Genomic DNA, 27,492 nt, shown 5'->3' with positions numbered 1-27,492 from the left:
TAAGATTCTAGAAAAGCGCTGATCGATCTTATTCTGTTATTTAAGAAGGGGGATGGATAATCCTGGAAAATATAGACTCACGTTAGGGGTAGACACGTTTCTGGAGAAGATTCTTAGGGATTGGATGTAGAGCTATCAAACTCCTCACACATCAACATACCCATCATCTCCTCCAGAGTGTGATAGTCTGTTTCCCGACGGCCCTTTCGGCCGGCACCAGGACCATCCCTCCCGTCCAATTACCTGTCCAAGTGGCTCAATGGAACCTCGTTTCTCCACTTCCACTGGCGTCTCATTTCACACTCACACTGTCCTCTGAGTAAAGCAGTTCCTTCACATTTTACCCATAAACCCTTTTCCTTTTACCCCGAACTTATGACCTTTTATACAGGTCTCACCCAACCTGAGGGGGAAAAGCCTCAGCTTCGGTGTGACAAAACCCTTTGAATCTTTCTCTCCATCTCGGGCCCTCAACTCCTGGAAACATCATTATAAATGTTCGCTCTAATCGTTCAAGGTTCTTGATACTTCTGATGTGTAGATGGGTGACCCTGGATAGATGCACCGAGCTTAGAAAAATAGAGGGCTATGGGTAAGCCTGGGTAGTTCAATGGTAAAGACGGGTTCAGCACAGCTATGTGGGCCGAAGGACCTGCATTGTCTTGTAGGATCTTGCTTTCTATGATCCAAACTGCACACAATACTCCAGGATTGTCCTCAGTAACGTCCTTTACAACTTCAACATAACATTGCAATTCGTGTACTCAGTACATTGATTCATGAAGGCCAATGTGCCAAAGGCTTTCTTCATGACCCTGCCCGGAACTATGGAACTGTATTCCCGGATCCCTCTGCTCTCCGCAGACAATCCCTGACCAGTCACTGTCTGAGTCCGACCCTGTTGTTCCCGGCAAAGCGCAACACCTCACATCGGTCCTCATTACATTCCAGCTGCAAAACCGTCAGCCCATTTATCCAGCTGCTAAACTCATCTCCAAGTTTTGATAATCTGCCTCACTGCCACTCATGCTCTGTATCCAGGTGTCAGCTGCAAATCCAGTTTACCATATTCCCATTGAACTCCACAGTTACGTGGAGCTGAGGAGGACGATGGCGCCTAACGGCGACTCCTTGTTTGCAACTTCAGAAAGAGCTCTAGTTCTATTTTAATATCTCTATTTTTCCCTTTCATATTTCTTTTGAAGACCCTGACCTGGAATTCCAAACTGACTTTGGTTCTTTGCGGGAATGGGACCCGTTCTCGGAGTCTGACGACTGGCCGTTATTCGATATACCAAGGACGAGGGCTAAAACACCAGCGCGCCTTCAGTATTCCGGGATTTAGTGGCTCTGGAGGCGGGTGGAGTTGAGGTCGGTGCCGTTACAGGAAATCGGTGCGTCGTGGGAGACGGAAGATCGAAAGCAGCGAGCTGGCTGCTGGCTGTGTGCCCGGAGCCCCGAGATCTTCGGGCACAGAGCTCGGAACAAGCAACACAACAGACATTTAACATCTTAAATCAGCGAGCTGTTTCTTTCCCTTATTAAAGAGTGAGAGAGAGAGAGTTAGACAGAGAGAGAGAGAGAGAGAGAGAGAGAGAGAGAGAGAGAGAGAGAGAGAGAGAGAGAGAGAGAGAGAGAGAGAGAGAGAGAGAGAGAGAGAGAGAGAGAGAGAGAGAGAGAGAGAGTGGGGGGTGGAGAGAGGGAGAGGCTGTGGTATGTTGAATTACCGGGTGAACGTGTAGTCTTTGGGGTTCTGCAAGTCTGTGTCTCTATTCACGCTTTGCTGCACGTTTCAGTGCTCGGTGGAGGGCGCCGATGCTTTCTACAACTGGTGGGTGGGGGGGGGGGGAGATATTTGCATTGCTACTGCTTATGCGTGGGTGGGGTGAACTGGGGGTAATTTCGGGTACTAGCATTTAACTGTCATTCATTCTTTGGGGTTCTCCTCTGTCTTCGTGGATGATTGTGAAGAGAAGAATTTCAGGATGTATATTGTATACATTTGTCTTATATTAACTACACATTTGAAACATTTGATACCTTTGGAATACTTCTATATCCTGTCCCTTAGAATGTCTGACAATAAGTTAACCGCTGGTGTCAGGCTCATCCGCCTCTACTTTCCCGGCTCATCGTCAGAGCCTTTCACCATTCGATAGGTTTCAATCGGGTCACCCCTCATCCTTCTGAATCCCAGTGAATGCAGACCGAAAGCCATCGAACCTGGAATCATGTTCGTGAACCTCGTTGAACCCTCTCCAGTTTCAGCACACTCTTCTGAAGATAAGCGGTGTAAGCCTGTTCACAATACTCCGTTTGAGGCCACACCAGCACTTTATAAAGCCGCTACATTACATCCTTGCTCTTGCATTGGAGCTACTTCCAAATAAATGCTAATATCGCCTTTTCTTTCCTCATCACACACTCGAACTCAGAAATAACCTTGAGGGAATCCTGCACAACGAGTCCCAGTTCTCTGTGCTTGTCCGTGTTTTGCATTTTCTCTCCATTTAGAAAGTACTCAACCCTTTCATTTCCTCTACAAGTGTGAATGACCATACACTTCCTGGCACTGCGTTCCATCTGCCACTTCTTTGTCCATTTTCCTCATCTGTCAGTCTTTCTGCAGCCTCGCTCCGTCCTTAAAACTATCTGTCACTCCACCCATCTCCGTATTGTCTGTAAACGTTGCAAGAACGCCATCAATTAGATCATCCAAATCATTGACATATAACGTGAAAGAATTATCACAACACTGTCGTCTGTCGAACAACACTTCTCACTGGCAGCCAGCCGGAAAAGGACCCTCTCTTCCCATTCTTCGTCGCCTGCTAGTCAGCTACTGCTGGAATTATTTTTGTTGTATTTTATTCCCTCTCTGATGCTGGCTTCGACTTCTCTTGTCAGCCAGGGTTGTCAATCTGTGCTATTCTTTGCCAGAGACGTCATTCGGTATATCTAAGGCAGAGGTTGATAAATTCTTGTTTAGACAGAAAAGGAAGGGCGACGGTGAAAAGGATGGGGGCTGAAAGCGAAAGTGGAACAGCCATGATGAAAACGCGGATTTATTAGGTCTAATTTCCCGATTCTGCTCCAGAATCTTATGGTCTTCTGAAGGCTGAACAGCGAGATGCTGTGGTCCATATAGGTACCAATGCCATGGGTAGGAAAAGGGATAATATTATTCAAAGTGAGTTCAGAGAGATGTGTGCAAAGTTAAATGGCGGGTATTACAGGGCTGTGTCCTTAGGATTGCTACCCATACCACAGTACCAGTGAAATCAGAAGTAAAAAGAGTATACAGTTTACCGTGTGACGATGGAGCTGGTGCAGGTGGGAGAGCTTCAGATTTTTGGATCATTGGGCTGTTTTTTAAAGTGCATCTCCATACACGTTTTGGCACTGTATTCCATCTGCCATTTCTTTCCTATTTTTCCTCAGGTGGCTGAGTCCCTTTGGTCAGCTTCCTGGGTTATATCATCGAGAGCGGGCAGGTGACAGCAGACTCAGAGAAGATCCAGGCAGTGGAAGAATGGCCTAGGCCCACGACCCGCAACAAAATTCAACGATTCCTGGGGTTTGACAAATTCTACCGCCGATTTATCAGAGATTGCAGTCGAGTGGCGGCCCCCCTTACCCGGAGTACCTCGCCTACTACCCCCTTCTGTTGGGACTCCGAAGCCGACTCGGCATTCACCGACCTAAAGAGGCGTTTCACCACCGCTCTCATTCTGGTCCATCCGGACCCAGCCCGTCAATCCATTGTCGAGGTGGACGCCTCAGACTCCGGGATAGGAGCAGTCCTGCCCCAACGATCAAGTTCGGACGAAACGCTTCACACCTGCGCCTTCTATTCTCGCCGACTGTGTCCCGCCGAACGGAATTACGACGCGGGGAATCGGGAACTCCTGGCGGTCAAACTGGCATTGGAAGAATGGAGGCAATGGCTGGAGGGGGCAGAACTACCGTTTGTGGTATGGACTGATCATAAAAACCTGGAGTATATTCAGACTGCCAAACGTTTGAACTCCCGCCAGGCCGGTTGGTCATTATTTTATGGACCGTTAAAGTTTTCCCGCAAGAACGGGAAGCCGGACGCGCCGTCCCGCCAATCCGACTCCAGGGAGGACACTTCCAGCCCAGAGGCTGTCCTCCCACCACCCTGCGTGGTTGCCACCCTCACTTGGGAGATGGATTCCAAAGTTAAAAAAGCCCAACAGGATTACCCTGACACAGGCAATGGACCCATAGATCGTCTGTATGTGCCCGTTTCCGTCAGGTCCCAGGTTCCCCAATGGGGCGCAAGTCTCTGTTCGCCTGCCACCCCGGGATTGATCGGACCCTAACCCTGCTGAAAAAGCACTCTTGGCGGCCGTCCATGGAGGCGGATACCCGTTCCTATGTCTTGGCATGTTCCATCTGTGCCCGGGGAAAAGCCTCTCATCCTCTCCGTCCAATCCCTGGTCGTCCCTGGTCACACATCGCCCGACACTTCGTCCCCGGTCCACCCCCTTCACTTGAGAACACCCCCGGACTCACCGAGGCAGACCGATCCTCCAAGGCGGTGCACTCCTCCCTAAACTCCCTTCCTCTCCAGAACCCGCAGGTCCTCTCGTCCGTCTGCCGCCTCCACGGAATCCCCGCGGACATCGTCTCCGATCGAGGTCCCCAGTTCGTCTCACAGGTATGGGCCTTCTGTCAAGCCTCAGGTGCATCGGTCAGCCTGTCATCCGGCTTCCACCCCCAGACAAACGGGCAGGCGGAACGGGTTAAACACGACCTGGAGGCGACGCTACGTTGTGTAAAGGCAAACAACCCGTCGGCCTGGAGCGGCACACACACACACACACACACACACACACACACACACACACACACACACACACACACACACACACACACACACACACACACACACACACACACACACACACACACACCAAAACATGCTTCCGAATCGAATAGGATTTTTCATTAAGAAACGTTTGAACAGATGCTATTTCAGGGTGTAGCATATCAGGAAAGAAATCATACAGACTTCATTGAAATTTTGGTTGGCTTGATTGACTTCATTTAATCGCTTTCTTAAGTCACAGGGTGACTTTAATTTAATTCGCAGTATTGTGTTTCATTACGTATATAGAGAGGGAATGCGCCTTTAGGTTGGAGTATCTTAATTTTGCCTTTCAATAAACGAGATAGTGGAGATCGGTGTCTACATTGGGTTAGTAAATGAGCATCTGACTCGACCCGCGCCGTCTTGTGGGAATGTCTGACAGTGAAGTTGGTGAGCGGAATGGGAATAGATGGACATATCCGCAGACGAATGTGCGGGCGGCATTCCGGAGTAGTTCTTTGTCTGGCATCTGGCGGGAAGAATGAGGTTCTGACTCTCTTGGACGGTGCTTTGCCCCTCCCGACACACACACTATCTTAACGTCCCGGACTGCCGGTCGATGGGACAATTCACCCGGGAATAACAGTTGGGAGATGAGGCGGTGAATCTGAGGAGCTGGAGCCCGGACTGGAGACTCTGCCGCCGCCTCTGGCGACTACTCAGGATGCGGCGCCGTTAATCAACTGAAGCATCGAAGTGACGGGATATTTCACCGCGCTGATCGCCTGCTCCCTGAATTTCGACTGAGTCACCATGTAAATAAATGTGTTCGTGCAGCAGCTGAAATTCATCAGGAAAAACCCGAAGTAGTGAAAGATCAATTCAGATTCATTGAAATCGACCCCATTTCCCGAGACCTGATAATATATGACATTTACAACGTATGTCATCCACAGCAGGATGAAGCTGCCGGAGAGGGTGAAGAGTAAAACCACAGACCTCCTCCTGCTCTCCATCTCCGGGTCACTGCGGTTCTCCCTCTTGCTCTGACCCTTCAGCCCCTTACGGACCCGACTGGCCACTAAAATGTGTCTGACTGTCAGAGCGTTGAGCAGCAGGATCCCAGCGAAAGGCAGGAACGGAGTTAAAACAGTATCGAGCCAATCATATCCCACCCACCAGGGGTCAGTGAAATAATTGTCCTTGGTAATACAGAACCACGGTACATTGTCGATGATCACACTGGGTTCCCGAACAAAGTATCGTGGAACGCTTCTCAGACACGACAGTACGCCGGTTGTTGTCAGAACCACAGCTGCAGTTTTCCCGGTGCAATATTTTGTTTTCAGTTTCTGGCAGCAAATGGCGGCAAACCGGTCAAAGGTGAAAGTGACGGTGAACCAGACAGAACAGTGTGTGGCTATGAAGCTCAGAACATCGATAACACTGCACACAGGGGTTATGCTCAGAAAACTCCACCGGAAGTAAAACACTCTGATTCGAATCAAAATGACGCTGGTGACAATGGTCAGTAGATCCGCCGCTGCCATGGCCACCAGGTAGCGAGTGGTGCAGGTAGAGAGGCCGCACTTTCCCCGGGACAGGATCACAATCGCCACTACATTCACTGGAGAGAGAGAGAGCAGACACTGGGCATTACTGAAAACAGTGCTAGAGTCTGTAAACGGCTGATAATCTAACACCAGAAATGGGTTGCACTGTCTCTGACCTGTCTTCTTCAGTGTGCAGATAAGACGATTCGTGGGGAATCGTTATCGATAAAAACGATCTGCATGAACAACAACGATCGGTGTAGAACCCCATTCCAGTCGCTGATGGGGCCGGTTTCACTGAATTAACTGACTGACCAGGACTCTGGAAAATCAGCATCTGATGAGGCCCAGAAGGGATACAGAGAGGAGCAACACAGACAAAACTGCAGGAACTCAGTAGGTCAGGCATCATCCGTGGAATTGAATAATCTTTCGTTTCGTGTTGAGACCCTCCTTCAGGACGAAGCGCTGTCCCGATTTATGACGGGTTTCAGAGGGAAAGAAGGAACCACTTAGTGACCTGTGGCTGAGTTGCTCCGTTAATGGATTAATTCTGCAGCGCAGTTTAATTCGATAACACACGGCAGCAGATCCGTGAACACAGGTTCAGGTGATCAGACCCAATAACTGACCAACGGACAGTGGGATCCGACTCTGACAGACTCCACAGTGAGGCGTGAAGCGCAGGACTAGGGTTACCCTCTGATCAATAACCTTAGGAAAAGTGTACTTGAGAATGCAAGCATTTCCCAGTGACAACTTCCCGGAGAGATCCCTCACCCCAGCACTGGGACATCTCTGGACAAGGTGTCATTCAAGGCAAGAACAGCGTTCAATTCGATCCCGTGAGTTAGAGGAGAAACATAGACTTAGTTCCACTTGTTAATAAATACAAAAATTCAGAATGTGACATTGACAGGATCGATATCGATATTTGTGTAAGGATGATCAGTTCGTAAGCTTGTAACATGATCTTAAACAGTTTCACACCGGTTAACACACAGAAATAACAAACATGAAATGCTCTGCTCACTCACCAGGAACTCCAATGACGGCAATGAACATGTACAATACTTTCACCACATTGATATAACTATCGAACATTGCAGCCATTTTCTCTGGCCGGTGATTTGTCTCTTTGTGCGACAGGCGATCTCTCGGAATGAAGTGTTAAGGCAGCACATGCCTGGGGTTTTTTAAGCCATTTTGCAATTCTACAGGGACAGATTTCAACACATTGAAAAATAAAGGTTTTCAAATTATTTACAAACGAATTACATCAGACAGATGAAATTAATGAATAATATTTAGATCATTTGTAGGAGTTAGTTTGTTACAACAAAGGTGACTGAACCGTCCGAGGTGTCTTATCAATTAAATATGCTTCCACTGTAAATATGTACTTCAAAAGAACCAGTTGTCTGACAGAGAATATTGAAGTAAATTTCACTGTGCCTGTGAAATTGTACTGAATCACCTACTGTTACCATTCTCCTCAAGAGTATAAACTCTTGATGTAGTTTGTGCTTGTGGGACTCTACTGAGAGGCTTAGAAGAAAATGTCTGTTTGTGTTGATGAATAAACACAATTTCGTATCCACTAAATCCTCCAATTGCTTCAGTGACTTAGTCACACGCAGATCATTTGGGGGCTCATCCGTGACCCATCCCTAACCCGAACACATGCCATGAAATTGAGCAATCTAGAGGGGTGGAGGGGTCTGTTTTAATCATGTCACTCCGTAGGTGTCACAGAAAACGGTGCGAAATTGTGTGTGTGTGTGTGTGTGTGTGTGTGTGTGTGTGTGTGTGTGTGTGTGTGTGTGTGTGTGTGTGTGTGTGTGTGTGTGTGTGTGTGGTGTGTATCATTTCACAAAATACTTAGCTCCATTTAAAATAAAAACAAGAACAGAGGACAAAATTCACATTGAATTTATTAATATTTCATTCAAAACGGAACAACCTTGAGATCTGACACACCTCCCAATACACCGGCTCTCCCAAGCCAGTGCTCACCCCCGAATCCGCCCACACCCCCAACTCTGTGCAAATCAGTGTGCACCCACAAATCTGTGCTCACTGGCAAAACCTCAATCAACCTTCAAATCAGTGTGCACCCCAAAATCAACCGACACCCGAAAATTCCAGTGCACTCGCACATTCACTGACTTACCCCTAAATCTGTGCATATCCTCAAAGCAACATTTACCACCAAATCCGTATGCATCCCCAGATTAACCGATAAGTCCCGAAATATGCGCACATCCGCAAATCCATGCGCACCCCAAATCCGTGCGCACACCTACACATTACACTATCACAGAGCAGGATTCACTTCAACTACTTTACAAAATAGCTGCGTCCACCTTAAAAGTAGCAAGAACAAAGTTTAAATTGCAAACACACACATGCATATACTTCGTATAATCATTGACATCCCCTTAAATCTTCGGACCTCATCAAACTTATCTGTATCCCTTCATCAGTGGGTTTCCCAAATCCACCGACCCCCATATTCGCTGACAAACCCCTATGACTGCTCATATCCACAAATCCCTGTGCGCCCCCATATTCACCAAAGCATCCCTATGTCACAGTAATCCTCAAATATGTGTGCACCCCCAAATCCGAGCCCACTCCGAATCCACAGATACCCCCAAATCCACCGACTGTGCGCACCCCAAACCTGCTGACGCCCCCACATGCAAGTTACATTTTCAGAGCAAGGATCGTTTCAAGCAGTTCTCGATATATCTGCCTCCACCCTAAAGAATAGCAAGAACAGAGGTCAAGGTTCAGGTGGAATTTATTATTAAAGTTTGTATCAATGAATCAAATTTGACAACCTCCGAATCCACCGGGATTCCCAAATCTGCGCTAATCTGTAAATCTGTGTGTTCTCCCAAAATTGTGCACACCCGCAAAGCCGAATGAACCACAACTCAATGTTCGCTCACAAATCAGTGTATCTCCAAATCCGTGCGCACCCCAAACCTGCCGACACTCCCAAATCCCCCTACATACCCAGATCCGTGCGCACCCCAATCCTGCCGACACTCTCAAATCCACCTACATACCCAGATCCGTGCGGACCCCAAACCTGCCGACAAAAATCCACCTACATACCCAGATCTGTGCGCACCCTAATCCTGCCTACACTCTCAAATCCACCTACATACCCAGATCCGTGCGCACCCCAAACCTGCCGACACTCCCAAATCCACCTACATACCCAGATCCGTGCGCACCCCAAACCTGCCGACACTCACAACTCCACCTACATACCCAGATCCGTGCGCACCCCAAACCTGCCGACACTCCCAAATCCACCCACATACCCAGATCCGTGCGCACCCCAAACCTGCCGACACTCACAACTCCACCTACATACCCAGATCCGTGCGCACCCCAAACCTGCCGACACTCACAACTCCACCTACATACCTAGATCCGTGCGCACCCCAAACCTGCTGACAACTCCCAAATCCACCCACATACCCAGATCCGTGCGCACCCCAAACCTGCCGACACTCACAACTCCACCTACATACCCAGATCCGTGCGCACCCCAAACCTGCCGACACTCACAACTCCACCTACATACCTAGATCCGTGCGCACCCCAAACCTGCTGACAACTCCCAAATCCACCCACATACCCAGATCTGTGCGCACCCCAAACCTGCTGACAACTCCCAGAGCAAGAATCATTTCAAACAAATCACAAAATAGCTGTCTCCACCTTAAATCAAATCGCAAGAGTTTAAAGTTCAAAGTTTAAAGTTTATTTGTTATTAAATGAAACATTATTGAGATTCATCACATCCCGAAATCCAAGGTTACCACAATCTGTGTGCATCCTCAAATCCGCCGACACACCCAATTCTGTGCGGTGCCTCAAATAGATCTGCACACCCTGTGCATCCTCACATGTCAAAACTGTGGGCACCCCGAAATTCACTGACCCTCCGAAATCTGTGTGCACACCCTTATTCGCCAACATGCCCTGAAATCAGCAAATCAATGTGCAGCCCCATTTCCATGTGTACTCCCAAACCCGCTGAAATCGTCACAGACAAATTAGATTTTCCGAGAGCACAACTCATTTCTAACAGTTCTCGAAATAGCTGCCTCCATGTTAAAAAAGTTCAAAGTTCATAATATGTTCATTATTAATGTTTCTATGTGTTTTATATAAGCTCCCGTGTGTGTCTTTGTGTCAGAGAGTAGCTAGCAGACAACGCTGGCGCTTTGTCGTGACGGCTTGGCGACTGAGAACACTTGGCGAGTACAACAGAGGGATGTGTATACACTGGTTCGGGGAACTATATAGCATTGTATTGTTTGTAAGGGATACAGCAATACTATGGGCTTAACTCTGAGGAGGTTGAACAGGGAATGAACGAGTGAACCTTTGAGGAGCGTTTGATGGTTCTGGGCAAAAAAATAAGGGAGAAATCAGTTTGAAACCTATCGAATATTGAATGCACACGGAACGGGACACAGTGAAGACCTGGGGAGGCAGGAGTGATTCGGCGGCTGATCTTGCTTTACGGATGTGCTAAGATTTAGGGCTATGGATGTGAAGGGTGGGTGCACAGGAATTGTGAGGTGTCCGTTGCTTTCGGGGTGCACACTGATTTAAGGATTGCATGCGCGTTTACCAGTGAGCACAGATGTGTGAGCTCGCACTGATTTGCACAGAGTTGGGTGTGTTGGCGGATTCGGGGGTGCACCCTGACTTGTGGGAGCCGTTGGATTTCGAGGAGTATCGAATCTCAAGGTTCTTCCGTTTATACAGACTTCAATAATAAATGCAATATGGACTTTGACCTCTGTTCTTGCTTTTGTTAAATGGAGACAGCCGATTTGTGAACTATTTGAAATAATTCTTGCTCTGTGCGTGGGGGTGTCTGCTGATCCGGACAGGTGACGAGTATCAAGGCTGTTACATTTGCACATAAAATAATAATAAATGAAATTTGAATTTTGACCTCTGTTCTTGATTATTGACCAGAATGGCCTATTTCAGCTCCTAAATCTTTTGGTGTTTTGGTCTTATAACGGATTCCTGAGGCACGGCACTGGTGAACGTCTTCCATGCAGAATATGATCCGTCTACAACCACTCTTTGCTTACTGTGGGCATGCCAGTTTCGGACCACAAAGCAACGTCCCGTTGGATCCCACGCCTCCTTACTTTTGTCAATAAGCCTTGCTTGGGGTACCTTATCAAATGCCTAGGGAGATTAAATTAGGGGCATGAGCCAAGGGAGATAAACTGAATTGGAGACGGACAAGTGTATAGTAATCCAAGGCCAGGCAGAGACAATGGGTCTAGACACACACACACACACACACACACACACACACACACACACACACACACACACAACACACACACACACACACACACACACACACACACACACACACACACACACACACACACTTACTTTCTTACCGCCTCTTCGGCTCTCAGCCGTGTTCTTTGACACATACAGGGTGGTATGATTAAAATATGTTCCCCCACACTAGACTGGTGAGTTTGATAGCGATATGTCAGGGTTAGGGGTGGGTCCTGGACAAGCCCCCAATTGTTCTGAGTATGACTGAGTCGCTGAAGTCGTTGAGCGTTTCATGGATAGGAAAATCTTTATTCATCACCACAAACAGACATTATATTGGAAACCCCCTCGGCAGAGTCCCCTAAACATAAACTTCATCAAGAGTTTATGCTCTTGAGGAGACTGGTAAGAGTCGGTGTTTCAATACAGTTTCACAAGCTACTATGACATAATTTACTTCCATATTCTCTGTCTGACAAATGGTGCATATGTACAGTGGAAGCACCTTTAGCTGATAAGACACCTCGGAAGGTTCAGTTACCATTGTTGGGACAAACTAACTCCCACAAATGGTCTAAATATAAATTCATCAGTTTATCCTGAATCTGTCACAGCGAGGATTGCACCTGCTTGACGTAATTGGTTTGTAAGTAAATTAAAAATCATTACTTTTAAATCAGTGGAAATCTGTCTCTGTTGAGTCGCTAAATGATATTAAAAAGCTCAGACAACTGTAATCTCAACATCTAATTCCGAGTGATCGTCTGTAGCACAGGAGGACAAACCACTGGACAGAGAAAATGTCTGCAATGTTGGATAGGTACTTGAGTGTGGAGAAAATATTGTACGTGTTACTTGCGGTCATTGAAGTTACTGGTGAGCGAGCAGAGCAATTCATGTTTGCTATTTCTGTCAAGGCTCTGGAGCAGGGATCCAATCGCAGACCCAGTACAGTGCACACAGTGATATATACTGAGTCACAAATCCCGAGATGCAAACAAAGTCAGCGTCAAAGTTCAGGTGAAGATCAAAACATCCAGAGAAATCCAAACACCAGAATCGGGAAACAGGCAGAGTCGCTATTCAGACGGACAGGGTACAGATACGAATGCTGGAGACGCTGAGGAATATTCACTGGCACAATGTGGCAACCAACCGGTGAAAGCACCGGACTGAAATACACTGAGCAATAAACAGAGCGGCAGGTGATAGGTGGAGCACAATGAGACCCCGGTGGCAGCAATACAGGTAATAATGAGAAACAGATGAGAGACGGAGTACTCAGTAACACAGGGGCCGGAGTAGAGCAGGAGCGGAGACATGGCAATGCAAAACCACAGACTGACAGCTGGAGGAAACACACAAAAAGACAGAGTTCAACTGGAGGTACTGACAGTACCCCCGCCCCCGCCACGCACACACTGCGGACGCCCCCTGACGTCACGGCAGGTAGAGCTGGGTGCAGTCTCTGATGAGAGAGGCCTCCAGGATGTAACGGGCGGGGACCCAGCTCCTCTCCTCAGGTCCGTAGCGCTCCCAGTCCAGAAGGTACTGGACTCCACACTCTCGGCGACGAACATCCACCATGAACACCTCTGACCCATCGATGAGCCGTGAGGGAGGGGGACAGGACATATACGCTTCATGATAAGCTTCATGCGGGACACATGGAAAGTGAGATGAATGCGGCGGAGAGTGGAGGGGAGCTTGAGAGATACGGCAGCAGTGCTGAAGACTTCAGCAATGGGAAAGGGGTCGATGAAGCGTGGGGCGCGAGTTTGTGGGAATCCACCTTGCAGGGTAGGCCTCGGGCTGAAAGCCACACACGCTTCCCTGTCGGTAATGTGGGGCCTTGGAGCGATGGCCGTCAGCTTGTCGCTTGATCCTAGCAGAGGCTCGGAGAAAGACGTTCAGGTCAAAGCCAAGGGATTAAGCTGCAACCTTTTAAAACTCTGGCTCAGCCACATCCGGATATTTCATTATTACAATCCAGCAACAATGAATATATGATTGAGACGGGTTTTTATAACAAATAAAACATTTATTAACTCAATTCGAGTTAGAAGGACTAATAATATTATTCTACAGCAGATATTTAATTTCTTTCTCAGCAAGTTCACATTTTCCATGTTCATCCTATATGGATGTTGTTTATTGGGTTTAGTATCTCCAACATGTCCACCATGCGCAGCTACTGTGGTTCTTCTAGGAACGTCTGGAGACAAATCTCTATACTTAAAAATTAATTGCTTCATTTGCTGCTTCTGCTCTGGCCGTAAATGAGCTAATTGCTCATCAATACTTTCCAGAATGGTTGAGTTTGGTAATCTTACAGAAACAATGTTGGGTTTACAATGCGCTTCAGGTGAATCATCCATTAAGCTCCTAGTGAGATCAGACTTATTATTATTACGATCTGAAGTTTTTATCACGTAATCCACATCATTGATTTTAGACACAATTTAATAAGGACCATGAAAGTTAGCTTGTAAGGGATTCGTTTGCACCTGGAAAAGAACCAGCACCTTATCTCCAGGCTTAAACGTCCTCATCCTAGCTTCTTTATCGTATAAGGTTTTCATTTTCTCCTGAGCCGATTTTAGATATTCCCTAGCTAAGCTACAATCTTTGTGTAATCTGTCTTAATATTTTAAAACATAGACCAGCAACTTAGTGTGTACCTCTTTATTAATCCATTTTTCTCTTATTAAGGCCAAAGGGCCTCTAACTCTATGCCCAAATACAAGTTCAAATGGACTGAAACCTAATGAATCCTGTACCGACTCCCTTACTGCAAATAGAAGAAACTATATACCCTCATCCCACTCATTTTCATTTTCCACAAAATACGTCCTAATCATAGTCTTGAGGGTAGCATGAAACCTCTCCAAGGCACCTTGCAATTCTGGATGGGTTGCAGACGAAGTAATCTGCTTAGCTCCCAATTTATAAGCTATCTGTTGAAACAATTCGGACATCAAATTACTGCGTTGATCAGATTGTATTTCCTTAGGCAACCCAAAATAAGTAAAGAATTTTATAAGAGCCTTTGTTACAGTTTTAGTTGTTATATTCCTAAGTGGTACTGCCTCTGGAAATCTAGACACAGTGCACATGATAGTCAACAAATACTGATGGCCAGTTTTTGTTTTTGGTAATGGTCCTACACAAATTATAACAGTTTTGGAAAACGGTTCAGCAAATGCGGGAATAGGTTGCAGTGTGGCTGCCGGAGTAAGTTAATTAGGTTTACCAACCATTTGGCAAGTATGACACGTTCTGCAAAACATCGTCACATCTTTTCTCAAACCAGGCTAGTAAGAATGTTTTAAAATCTTGTCCACAGTTGTCCTTACCCCTTTAGGTCCACACAAGTGATAAAGTTAAAATCTCATTTCGATAAACATTAGCACCAACTACCTGGTGAACAATGTTCCATTCATCACTTGCAGGAACTGTAGGCGGTCTGCACTTCCTCATCAGTACTCTTTTCTCAAAATAATCTCTTACTAGCACCCTATCAATTTCACTATCCGGAAGAGTTTGTTCTTTTAACTTGATAATCTCAGGGTCTCTACTCTGCTCTGCTATCACCTGCTTCCTAGACAGAGACAAACCTTCATTGTCAGACTTACTCCAAGAATCTTGTTCGAACGATGAAGGTAAGAAAGTTTCTGAAAACATCCTCAAAACTCGAATCCCGAGTTGTACAGTCATGGGTAACAACCCCATTCTGCACATAATCTTTTTAGCCATAGCTCGAGTTACAACACAAGAGGTTCAATGAGGTTGTCAAGACCCAGCTGAGAAAGCTCCACATCAACCTGGATGGATGGGAGAAATTATCACAGGGTTGGAAAAGCTGGAGACGGACTGTCTATGCGGAGACTGCACAGCTCGAAGAAAACCTCCACCGTGCCGCTGAGACTGAGTGGCTTCAACATAAGGAGAGACGGGGAAAGGCCCCAACCAGCCACATCCACCAGCACCTCAATAGCCTACACCTGGCAACACTGCAACAGGACTTGTGGAGCACGGATCGGCCACTTCAGTCATTTCAAGACACACAAGTGACCAGATCAACCAGCAGGAGAAGAATCACACCCGACTACGAGTGTTCGCTGATGATGATGATGATGATGATAATCACAAGAATCTACGATACAACGATGAAATGGCATACCCGCCAAACTCACTAATGTTTGACAGCTTCAGTTTCCGTCATCTGGCAAAGTGCAATTGGAGTCGCGTGTTATCTGCAGAGCGGCCGACGGAATGCAAACATATACACCGTTCCATTCTCCAGCTCTCTCTGAAGTTTGTCTGTATCGGTCCGTATTGTTACTCCACATATTCGTCATTTTCAATATCAATGCGAAGAGTTCTCGGGTATATGCCAGATTATAGATGGCACTAACTAGGACAGATTAAATTGTCTGATAGCTCGAACAATAAAATCATTATAACAACTGTGGCTGTTCTGTTCGTGCAGTGTCGTTCCCGCAGCCGTTCTCAACAAACTGTGATCGAGCTTTCCCCAGTGTCAGCAAAACCCAACAGTCTCCAATTACAAACGTTGGTACGAGTGTCTGACGCAAATCTGAGTATATTAACGCAATTGTTGATTTAATTAGCCTGTCACACAACAGCAACAAATACAACTAACATGACATCTACTTTTGCCGTTCCACTCGTAAGGTGAAGAATTTCAAGTCCACGTGTTCCGCGAGGCATGAACAAAATCGTCGTTAAATTAACCACAAGAAAACTATTTTTGCCAAAACTAAACGGCTTTATTTCAGAATTGCACTGCACTGTACGGAATAGTTCCAATTCCTCTGTTTCCGTAAATGGCCGGTATTAGAAAATTAGCGTTGGAAATATTGATAATGGTAGCCCAGGGGTACTGTTCCTCTCAGCAGAAATTTGTTTGGAAAATAAGTAGATTCACAGTTTTAAACTTGTTATTTCGGAAAGAACGCCGGAGGGGAAAGCTTCATTAACGCTGTTGTTGTGGTGAAGGTGAGTTTACTTACATACTTGTGCCCTGTGCTCCTAACGGCGGCATTGGGCATTGATGTCCTCCCGTCTTCACCGTCCTCTGAGATCGATGGTATGATTGGAGTTCGTCAAAGCTCCTATACTCCATTGTCTGCACTGTACAGTGGATTGGCCTGGACATCTTCACCAGAGCCCCTTTGGCCGGACTTACCCGTTTCTACCTCTCCCGACGGGATCGCAGGCTTGGCGTTTCAGAGCCAAGAGACGCTTGGACAGAAATAAAACACGAGTTCTCATTTGTTGATATGTGATGGAAAGATCAGCTTGTCTAAAGTCAACTAGAACGTTCACCGAAAGAGCTGCCAAGCTGTTGTGGAGTCGCAGGGTTTTGTTATCGTTCAGATTCCGACATAAAGCACTAAATCCCGGTTATCCTTCTTTCATTGGACAACAAATACAATGCATCATGTACCGTGTGTAGGCAAGGGATGTTCACAATATAATGTTTATATAGGACAGATTCTGGAAAAAAATAACGTGGGACGGGAGAGAACAGAAGCTGGTCCGCCATGATTTATTGAAGATATAATGAAGGCATGGGACTTTACACTCATGCACTGACACACAGCGACAGCGCGAGTACAAGTTATTGTCACTTCAGGCCGCTTTGCTTCAGCAATCATCAGTGCGTTTGCTTTAAATACGAAGTGTCTTAAATCCAGTAAGGAAAACACGGCAACTGGCCTTACCTATGGATGCACATCTGCTTTTAGCCGTCACTTGCCGTCAGACAATAACAATTGTAATGGTTTCTGGGTTTGCAACAACAACAAAAACAGGAAATATTCAGACAACAACGGGTGAATATAATACAGCTGCGAGGAATGGCGCAAAGGGTGCTGGGAGATTCAGGTATTACTCTGTCCATCAGTTGCAATAGTCACATGATCACAGACCACCCCCCCCCCCCATATCACTGTAGATGCGATGTAACATAACTTCTCTCATCGTTTCCTAAGCCATTTCTCATCCACACTGACCGGTGTCGTGGCACCAGACCAATCTAAAAACAAGGAGGCGTGAACAGTCGCCTTCCAGGAAAAAGACTATACAATTTAACAGCTAAAACAATTGCCTTTCTATAACTTAGAGATCTTAATATACTGTGCCTACTGAACGGCACTTGAGGGTGATGGCGCACGTTGTAAGCATATTGAGACAAAGAATTGTTTCATTTGAAAGTTGTCAACACTGTGTTCGAAAGAGTCTAGATCATGTGGGGCAATATTCGTCGTGCAGGTCGAAGGGAGTCGGCAGATGATATGGTTTCGCCATGGACTAGATGGGCCGAAGGTCCTGCTTCTTGGCTGTACTTTTTTATGAGTCTATGACTCTGTTCCCGTTTTGGAGTGTAAGTGATGGAAATTAAAGATGTGTAAATATGTGATCTGAGGAGTGATTTGCATTGTACGATGACACAACTGGTATCAATTATTTACCTTGAAGAGTCTGTTCAGTGGACTGTCTCTAATGTCTTTGATGGAAATCTAAATGATTACAACTTGTACTAAGTGGAAGAAGTTATTCAGGTAGATCTCTGAAATTGAGTTGACAACAGGATGGGAGCGGATTTTCCAGTTACATCTTTTCTCTGATGCTGGGTAATCAGTAGAAAGACCAACGTCGATGGAAACTGCAGTGTTTCTCCCGCTCCAGAAAGGAAATATTAATAAGCGTTTCCATCGGATTTCTAAATGGACATTGAATCAGTATTTCCTGCTTTTTACTGCATCTTTAATGTAATTCATTCCTTTATATATTTATATTTCTTGCAATTTATGGTTTTAGTATTATTCATTGGTAGGATTGCCGCCGGTAAGCGATAGATTTCACGATATATGCCAGTGATAGTAAACCTGATTCAGATTCTGATTCCGAATCTGAGGTACTAACATTCGCCCACCAGGGTTCATGAAGATGTGACCGATACAGAAAATTATTTGGTCTACCGGGAAAAGTTACAATTGGATTTGAGTTTTACTCACTGAGCCGACCATATAATGTCACTGGATGTTTGACACCATTCCTCAGCACCAGCGTGGATTTCCTGTGTCGCCGTGTAGATTGATTGGAGTGTGGGGACATCTAGTGGACGGAACAGAAAATGTAACGCTGGTGGTAGAGCTCCGTCAAGACGCAGTATGACTGCATCTTGACGCTGACATTTTCATGATCTTTCTCCTTTACTGTTGTATAGTTCAATTCCCGTGCCGGGTGAAGCAATGGTCGAGTCCTGTTCCAAGATCACCGCAATTTGCGAAATTTTAAATTCAGAATATTAGTAGACATAATATATTTGATTGAACGCTTCTGTACAGTTCGCGTTTTAATGACGGTGAAAAGTAACACAAAAAAAGTCTACAGCTGCATTTCTGATACAAACCCCTCTCAGTAGCCTTTGACAACATTACCGGCGAAGAGTTGGGAAGAATTGTTTTGCACGCCACAGCTGCCTTTCTGATACCATCCCCTCTCAGTCTGAGGGGATGCTACACATCTCCATTGATGGGACAGACTGGGGCGTCGTGCAGTTTTAACTTCCCATTTAGGAAGGGACCGCGTACTTTTTGAATGAAAAGGCTGTAGTCACATATTTTGCACAGTTACAATGAAAATTGTAGGTAACCGAGCTCACTTTATCGGACACCAGTTTTCCAGGTTTTGGGAATATTTCTCCAGTTGTCACACAAATCCCTGGAATGATCTATAGTCCAGTTAATTAGAATAGAATTCTACCAGTGTAAGGAAAATCGTTGGCCCATATTCTGGCATCGATGCAAATTGATGTAAATTCTGAAGACAATTTCAGTCGGTGTAGCGATCACATCTCTGATTTCTGTTGTTTCTTGCGCCGCATAATTGAATTAATTTTTCTGACTTCAATGGAAGCCGCAAACTACTAACATTCGCTCACCTGGCTGCAGGAAATTTTACCAGACATATAAGTGACATGGAAGTGCTTTTGAACTTCCTTCAAAGCTTACAACTCGATTTTGTTTCATCTACAGAGCCGAACACATACCGCAACCAGATGTTTGACTCCACATTTCAGCTCCTGCCTGAATTTCCTCTGTGACAGAGTGTAGATACACGTGTTGGTGCAGGTGGAGAGAAACTGCAACATGAACCCAAACTGTTGCAGGATAAACTTCGGGCTGTTCAAATATCTGTCAGTGTAAAAGTAATTCTCAATTTGCCAGTTCATAATATATGCAATGTGGGGAATCCACAACAATATGAAATTGGCTGACAGAGCGAACAACAAAATTATTGACTTTCTCCGGTTCTCCACTTCTGGATCACTCTTTTTCTCTCTGCTGTTCCTGAGCCCCCGGCGAACTCTGTTTGCCGCGATAATATGAGTGACTGTTAAAGCATTAAAAAGTAGAATCAAACCGATCGGCAATAAAGGTGTATTGATAATGTTAAACAACTCGAATGCTTTCCATGCTGGTAAAGTTAGGTATTCCATTGTCAAAATGCACCGCCAGGGTATGTTGTCAATGATAAGGTAAGGTTCTACCACAAAGTAGAATGGAACACTTTTCGCACAACATCCGAAACACAAAATGGCTATCACAATAGTCGCTGTCCTCTCGGTGCAGTATCGTTCCCGCAGCTTTTGACTGCAGATTGCAATACAGCGATCGAACGTGAAAGCCACCGTGAACCAAACAGAACAGCCCACGCTTGCGAGCCTCAAGACTAGCGTCATGGCGCAAACCGGTGTAATGTGCAATGGAAGGGCATAAACATAAATATTATTGAGCTGATCGATTATAACAGAAATAATAACACCCAGTAAGTCAGCTGCTGCCATTCCCACCAGGTAACGGGAGATGCATTTAGAGAGTCCGCAGTTTCTCAGAGACAGGATCACAATCGCCATTAAATTAACTGCAAGGAAGCAAAGAAAAGGTTAGGTTGATTATATTGACAAAATTAGCCTGACATTAGAACGGATTAACAATTCCAGAGAAAGATGGAAGGATAAAATAAACTATATACTTAAACCTGAACAGTTGTAAAACACTCATCAGATGAGGCACCGTCTGTAACAAATGCTACAAGAACAGAACACACACATACAGTAGCAGCCAATTCCAGTTACTTACCAAGGATACCAATCGCTGCTAGCACAGGATAGTAAACGCACGAGATGTAGAAAATTGCTGGATATCCCATTTTCTGTGTGAACCGGTGATCAGTTCAAAATAGTCTAACTGCTGATATCTACTGCTGATTGCTTTGCAAGCTCTTATACAGGAGAGGAATGTGCCCCCTGACAATTAATCATGCGTCGTGTTTAGCTACATTAGTGACAGCTAGCTAAACAAACAGTCCAGGATTGTTTTCATTTATATTAGTTGCGTCATCGTGCAATTAAAATCTCTCCCTCGAAGGAATCACAAAAATAACAATTATTTTACTGTCAAATAATCATCAATTATAACAATTGGCGAAGCACGTTAAGATTCTGATTAAGGAAGGGGATTTAGTTTGACTGTTCAATTCAATCATCTATTCCCGGAAGGGGAATGTTCACACCTCCTTCTTGCTTTCAGATTGGTTTGGTGAATCAATAGTTGTCAATCTGGATGAGAACTAACTTACTAAACGATTAGATCTTAAGGCACAAACTAACGGAGATGGGAGTAGACTCTCACATGGTGGATTGGATAGTGAACTACTTGACAGATAGACCTCAGTATGTGCGGTTGGGAGGCTGTAGGTCTGACACGGTGGTCAGCAGCACAGGAGCGCCGCAGGGAACCGTACTCTCTCCGGTCCTGTTCACCCTGTACACATCAGACTTCCAATATAACTCGGAGTCCTGCCATGTGCAGAAGTTCGCTGATGACACGGCCATAGTGGGGTGTGTCAGGAATGGACAGGAGGAGGAGTATAGGAAACTGATACAGGACTTTGTGATATGGTGCAACTCAAACTACCTGCGTCTCAATATCACCAAGACCAAGGAGATGGTGGTGGACTTTAGGAGATCTAGGCCTCATATGGAGCCAGTGATCATTAATGGAGAATGTGTGGAGCAGGTTAAGACCTACAAGTATCTGGAAGTACAGTTAGACGAGAAGCTAGACTGGACTGCCAACACAGATGCATTGTGCAGGAAGGCACAGAGTCGACTGTACTTCCTTAGAAGGTTGGCGTCATTCAATGTCTGCAGTGAGATGCTGAAGATGTTCTATAGGTCAGTTGTGGAGAGCGCCCCCTTCTTTGTGGTGGCGTGTTGGGGAGGAAGCATTAAGAAGAGGGACGCCTCACGTCTTAATAAGCTGGTAAGGAAGGCGGGCTCTGTCGTGGGCAAAGTACTGGAGAATTTAACATCGGTAGCTGAACGAAGGGCGCTGAGTAGGCTACGGTCAATTATGGAAAACCCTGAACATCCTCTACATAGCACCATCCAGAGACAGAGAAGCAGTTTCAGCGACAGGTTACTATCGATGCAATGCTCCTCAGACAGGATGAAGAGGTCAATACTCCCCAATGCCATTAGGCTTTACAATTCAACCGCCAGGACTTAAGAACTTTTTTTTAAAGCTATTATTAATGCTTTTTGAGTTAGTGATTTAGATGCATATCATATTTTTACTGAGTTAAGTATTGTATGTAATTAGTTTTTGCTACAACAAGTGTATGGGACATTGGAAAAAAGGTTGAATTTCCCCATGGGGATGAATAAAGTATCTATCTATCTATCTATCTATCTATCTATCTATCTAGTTGCGTATCTTTAAGGTCATCTTAACATCTAACCTGATATGGGAGTAGCGGGGTCATCTATCATTTATGAAATAAGTCTGTTTCATGAAACTACCTTTAAACATGGAGTGATTGAATATCTTTTTTTTTTGCACAGAACTGCATTGTAACATACATTCATTTCTCCACTGCTATTTTGTGCCAATTCTTGTAGGTGTGATATTTTCATACATTGTTCACTGCAGTCTGTTTTTTTAAACTTGCAAATTGTACACAGTTCGAGGTGTCTCTTGTGGGAAGGCAAATAGCATCTCAGACTGTGCTTTATGCATAGGTGACGCGGGCTCCATATTTAAACACATTGCATTTAAGTCTAATGTTTTAATATCCGCCACAGCAAAGCGACTGAAATGACAATAACTTATACTCGCGCTGTGCCTGTGTGTATGGAAGTCGAATTCTTTCATTATCTATCCAATAAATCATGCCGGGACGGTTTTGTTGTTTCCATTCCCACGCCTTGATTATATCTAAATGAACACTGTACGGCCAATCATGCTGTGTAATGAAAGAACGATTACCGTAGATAATGTATATGTTGCAGCTTGCATCGTTCGAACAATCTGGGGCTGTATAACATCAAAGACAACTCTACAAGTTTTTTCTTGGCGAACTCTGCTTTTGACTTCGGACAAGCAGGTCTTTCCATCGCAAATGAGAATTCGTGTCCAAACCTCACTTCAATTTCGTTGTTGGTAATGAAGTATTCCCCTCTCGGGTTCTTTCACAAGTTTCAATATTCAGACCAAAAGACATGGGATTTAGGGGCAGGTTTTGGCCATTTGTCCCATCGCGTCTTCTCCGCTATTTCAGCAAGGCTGATCCAATTTTCCTCTCAGCGCCAAACTCCTGCCCTGAGCAATCAGACTGAGCTTCTCATATACCAAACGAATTGACTTCAACAACTGCATGAGGCAAAGAAGCCCACAGATTTGGCCAAAGAAATACATTTTCACCTCCGTTCAAAAGGACTCCCTTCTATCCTGAGGCTGTGCTATCTGGACTTAGACTGTCCCACCACAGGGGACTTCCTATTGAACGTCTCACGCCTTGGTTATATCCACATGAAACACCGTACGGCCGGTCATGTTCACCACAGAACAGCATGAGTACATGGGAAATAGCAGCAGGAGTAGGACTCCTGGCCGTCCGAGCCTGCTTCGTCATTCAATAAGATCGTCACTGATCTGACCCTGTATTCATGTCCAACTACCCGCCCTTCCACCATAACCCTTAACTCCCCTACTACGCAAAAATCTATCCGACCTACTCTTAACTCTATTTACTGAGGTAGCCTCCACTGAGGTAACCTCCACTCCACTCTATCCCGTTCATAATTTTATATGTTTCTATACAATTTCCCCTCATCGTTCTGAATTCCAGAGACTGAATCTCTCCTCATAGTTTAACCCCCTCGTGTCTGGAATCAAACTGGTGAAACTCCTCCGCCAGTATATCTTTCCTCAAGTAAGGAGACGAGAACTTCACACAGTGCTCCAGGTGCGGCCTCACCAGTACCCTGTACAGTTGCAGCATAACCTCTCTGTTCTTTAATTCAATCTCTCTAGCAATGAAGGACAACATTCCATTTGTCTTCTCGATTGCTTTTTGCAGCTGCAAGCTAACTTTTGTGGGGTTCATGCACAAGCACTCACACGTTTTCCTCCACAGCGGCATGCTGCAATCCTTTACCATTTAAACAATAGACTGAACTTCCTCTTTTCTTTCTAAAGTTGGCGACCTGATATTTACTGCCCTTGGTCTCCATCTGCCAGACCCTTGCCCACTCAATTAACCTGTCTATATCGCTTTTCAGACTCTCCGTATCCTCTGCACAACTTGCTTTCCCACTCCATTTAGTGCCATCAGCAACCTTAGATACACTACACTCAGTCCCCTCTTCCAGTCCGTTCATGTATATCGTGAACAGTTGTGGCCTCAGCTCCGACCTCGGGGCAAACCGCTCACTGCTGATTGACAACCACAGTAACAACCATGTATCCCAATCCTCTATCCATGCTAATAAGTCACCCCCAACTCTATGCATCCATATCTTACGGAAACAAGTTGTTTATGTGACACATTATCGAACGCCTTCTGAAAGTAAAAGTAAATAACACCTGTCTGTTCCCCTGTGAACTCTCCGCTCGCTGTAGCCTCAAATAACTCATGTAACTTTGTCAAACAGGGCTTGCTTAAGCCGGATCCCGGCAGCATCTGCATGATGGATCCATTTGTTTCGAGACGCTTTGCTATTTCTTCTTTACCGATAGCTTCATGCATTTTCCCATTACAGATGTTAAACTAATTGGCCTATAGTTACCTACCCATTGTCTACAGCTTTTCGTCAAAGATTACTTGACATTTAATTACTTCCAATCCGCCGGGATCTGCCGAAAGACCAGAGAATTTTCGTAAGTTATCACGAATGAAAGATGGACCTGCAATTCTACGCATTTCCTAAATATTTCAGGTGCAAATGGGAAGTTTAACAATTATCAATTCTGGAACGGTTGGATTCTAAACTAACCACTGACAACATGAAATCAGAGGAACTGGAACCATTCTGAATTATACAGCCATTTGTTCAAGTCAATTTGTTAAGCTTTGTCTCTGCTGGAATAACTTTTCATTTGTTAGTGTCTAACTTAACTGCAATTGTTTCGGGGAACATGAGGAATTTCGAAATGCATCACCCGGACCAGGTGGAAATGTCTTTGATGCGATTATTTAGGCATATTCGATCTTTTCTTTCCTTTCTTTTTAAATCTTTTTTTATTAATTTTTAAGCAAACATAAATGAAACATGAATACAGAGAGTTTGAGACCTCCCAAACTCATGGTATTTATGAACAAAAAAGTTTAAAAAAACCCAAAAATAAGAAAAAAAATAACTAACCAACATGGGCCATAGCATTATGTCAAATATATAATAACTCCGAACCTCCATCCAGATAATTAAGGATAATAAAAGTGAGGTTTAGGAAAAGACAATTTAACTCATATGAAAATGTTGAATAAATGGTCTCCAAGTTTCTTCAAATTTAACTGAAGGATCAAAGCCAACACTTCTAATTTTCTTCTAAGCTCAAACAAGAGATAGTTTGAGAAAACCAATGAAATATAGTTGGAGGATTAATTTCTTTCCAATTCAATAAAATAGATATTCCAGCCATTAATGTAACAAATGCAATCATCCGTCGAGATGAGGGGGATAAACGACTATTATCCGCCATTGGTAAACCGAAAATTGCAGTAATAGGATGTGGTTGGAAATTGATATTCAGAACTGTTGAAATAATACTGAAAATGTCTTTCCAGTAATTTTGCAAACAAGGGCAAGACCAAAACATATGGGTCAATGAAGCAACATCAGAATAACATCTATCACAGGTTGGATTAACATAAGAATAAAATCGAGCAAGTTTATCCTTAGACATATGAGCTCTATGTACAACCTTAAATTGTATTAGGGCATGCTGAGCACAAATAGAAGAAGAATTGACTAATTGTAAAATATTCTCCCATTGCTCTGTGGGTATAAGACAATGAAGTTCTTTTCCCCATTCCTTCCTAATTTTTTCTGATACTTCTGGCTGTATTTTCATGATCATAACAGCTACTAAACCCTTCTGACAAGGATTCAGAGCTAAATCTTTTTCTGTAATGTCTGATGGACATAGTTTCGGAAAAGACTGCAACACATTATTCAAAAAATTTCTAACTTGCAAATATCTAAAAAATGAGTTTTAGGTAAATTATATTTATTAGATAGCTGTTCAAAGGACATAAAGCTTTCATCTAAAAATAGATCACTAAAACATGTTATACCTTTTGTTTTCCATAGAACAAAGGCTTGATCCATAAAAGAGGGCCGCAAAAGAAAGTTAGATATTGTAGGGCTTGATAAGATGAACTTATTCAAGCCAAAAATTTTACGAAATTGAAACCAAATTCGCAATGTATGTTTAACTATGGGATTAGTTATTTATTCAATTTAGATAAAGAAAAAGGAAGTGAAAATCCTAAAATTGAATACAATGAAAAGTCTTGTACAGATTTACATTCCAAATTTACCCATTGTGGGCAAGCTGCTATAGTCGATTCTTGTGTCCAAAATATTAAATATCGTATATTAACTACCCAATAGTAAAATCTCAAGTTTGGCAAAGCCAAACCGCCCCCCTTCTTAGGCTTCTGTAAATATGTTTTGCTTAGTCTAGGGTTTTTATTCTGCCACAGGTAGGAAGATATTTTGGAATCAATGATATCAAAAAAAGACAGGAATAAAAATTGGTAATGTTTGAAATAAATACAAGAATTTGGGTAATACCATCATCTTAATAGCATTAATTCGACCGACCAATGACAAAGATAATGGGCACCACCTGGTAACAAGTTGCTTAATTTGGTCAATTATAGGTAAGAAATTAACTTTAAATAAATCTTTAAGTTTTTTGGTAATTTTAATACCCAATAATTAAAATAATCTGTGACAACTTTAAATGGTAAATGTTTATAAATTGGAACTTGCATATTTAATGGAAATAATTCGCTCTTAATAAAATTCAATTTATAACCAGAAAAGTTACTAAACTGAGCAAGCAAAGACGAAATAGCAGGAATAGATCTCTCAGGGTCAGATATGTATAGTAACAGATCATCAGCATATAATGATAACTTATACGTCCCTTCCCCACAAGTAATACCCAAAATATGAGGTGATTCACAAACGGCTATAGCTAAAGGTTCCAAACCAATGTCAATTAGTAAAGGACTTAAAGCATATATGTCAAACTCAAGGCCCGCGGGCCAAATTCGGCCCGCGGTGGAATTATCTTTGGCCCGCGAGATAATATCTAATTACTATTAAAGTTGGCCCCAGTAATCTAAGCGCCTATGGCGTATGAT

Source organism: Hemitrygon akajei, unplaced genomic scaffold (genome assembly GCF_048418815.1).
Source record: "Hemitrygon akajei unplaced genomic scaffold, sHemAka1.3 Scf000185, whole genome shotgun sequence".
NCBI classification, from domain to species: Eukaryota; Metazoa; Chordata; class Chondrichthyes; order Myliobatiformes; family Dasyatidae; genus Hemitrygon; species Hemitrygon akajei.
The sequence above is the reverse complement of the archived record's forward strand: the minus strand, read 5'-3'. Positions refer to the sequence as shown.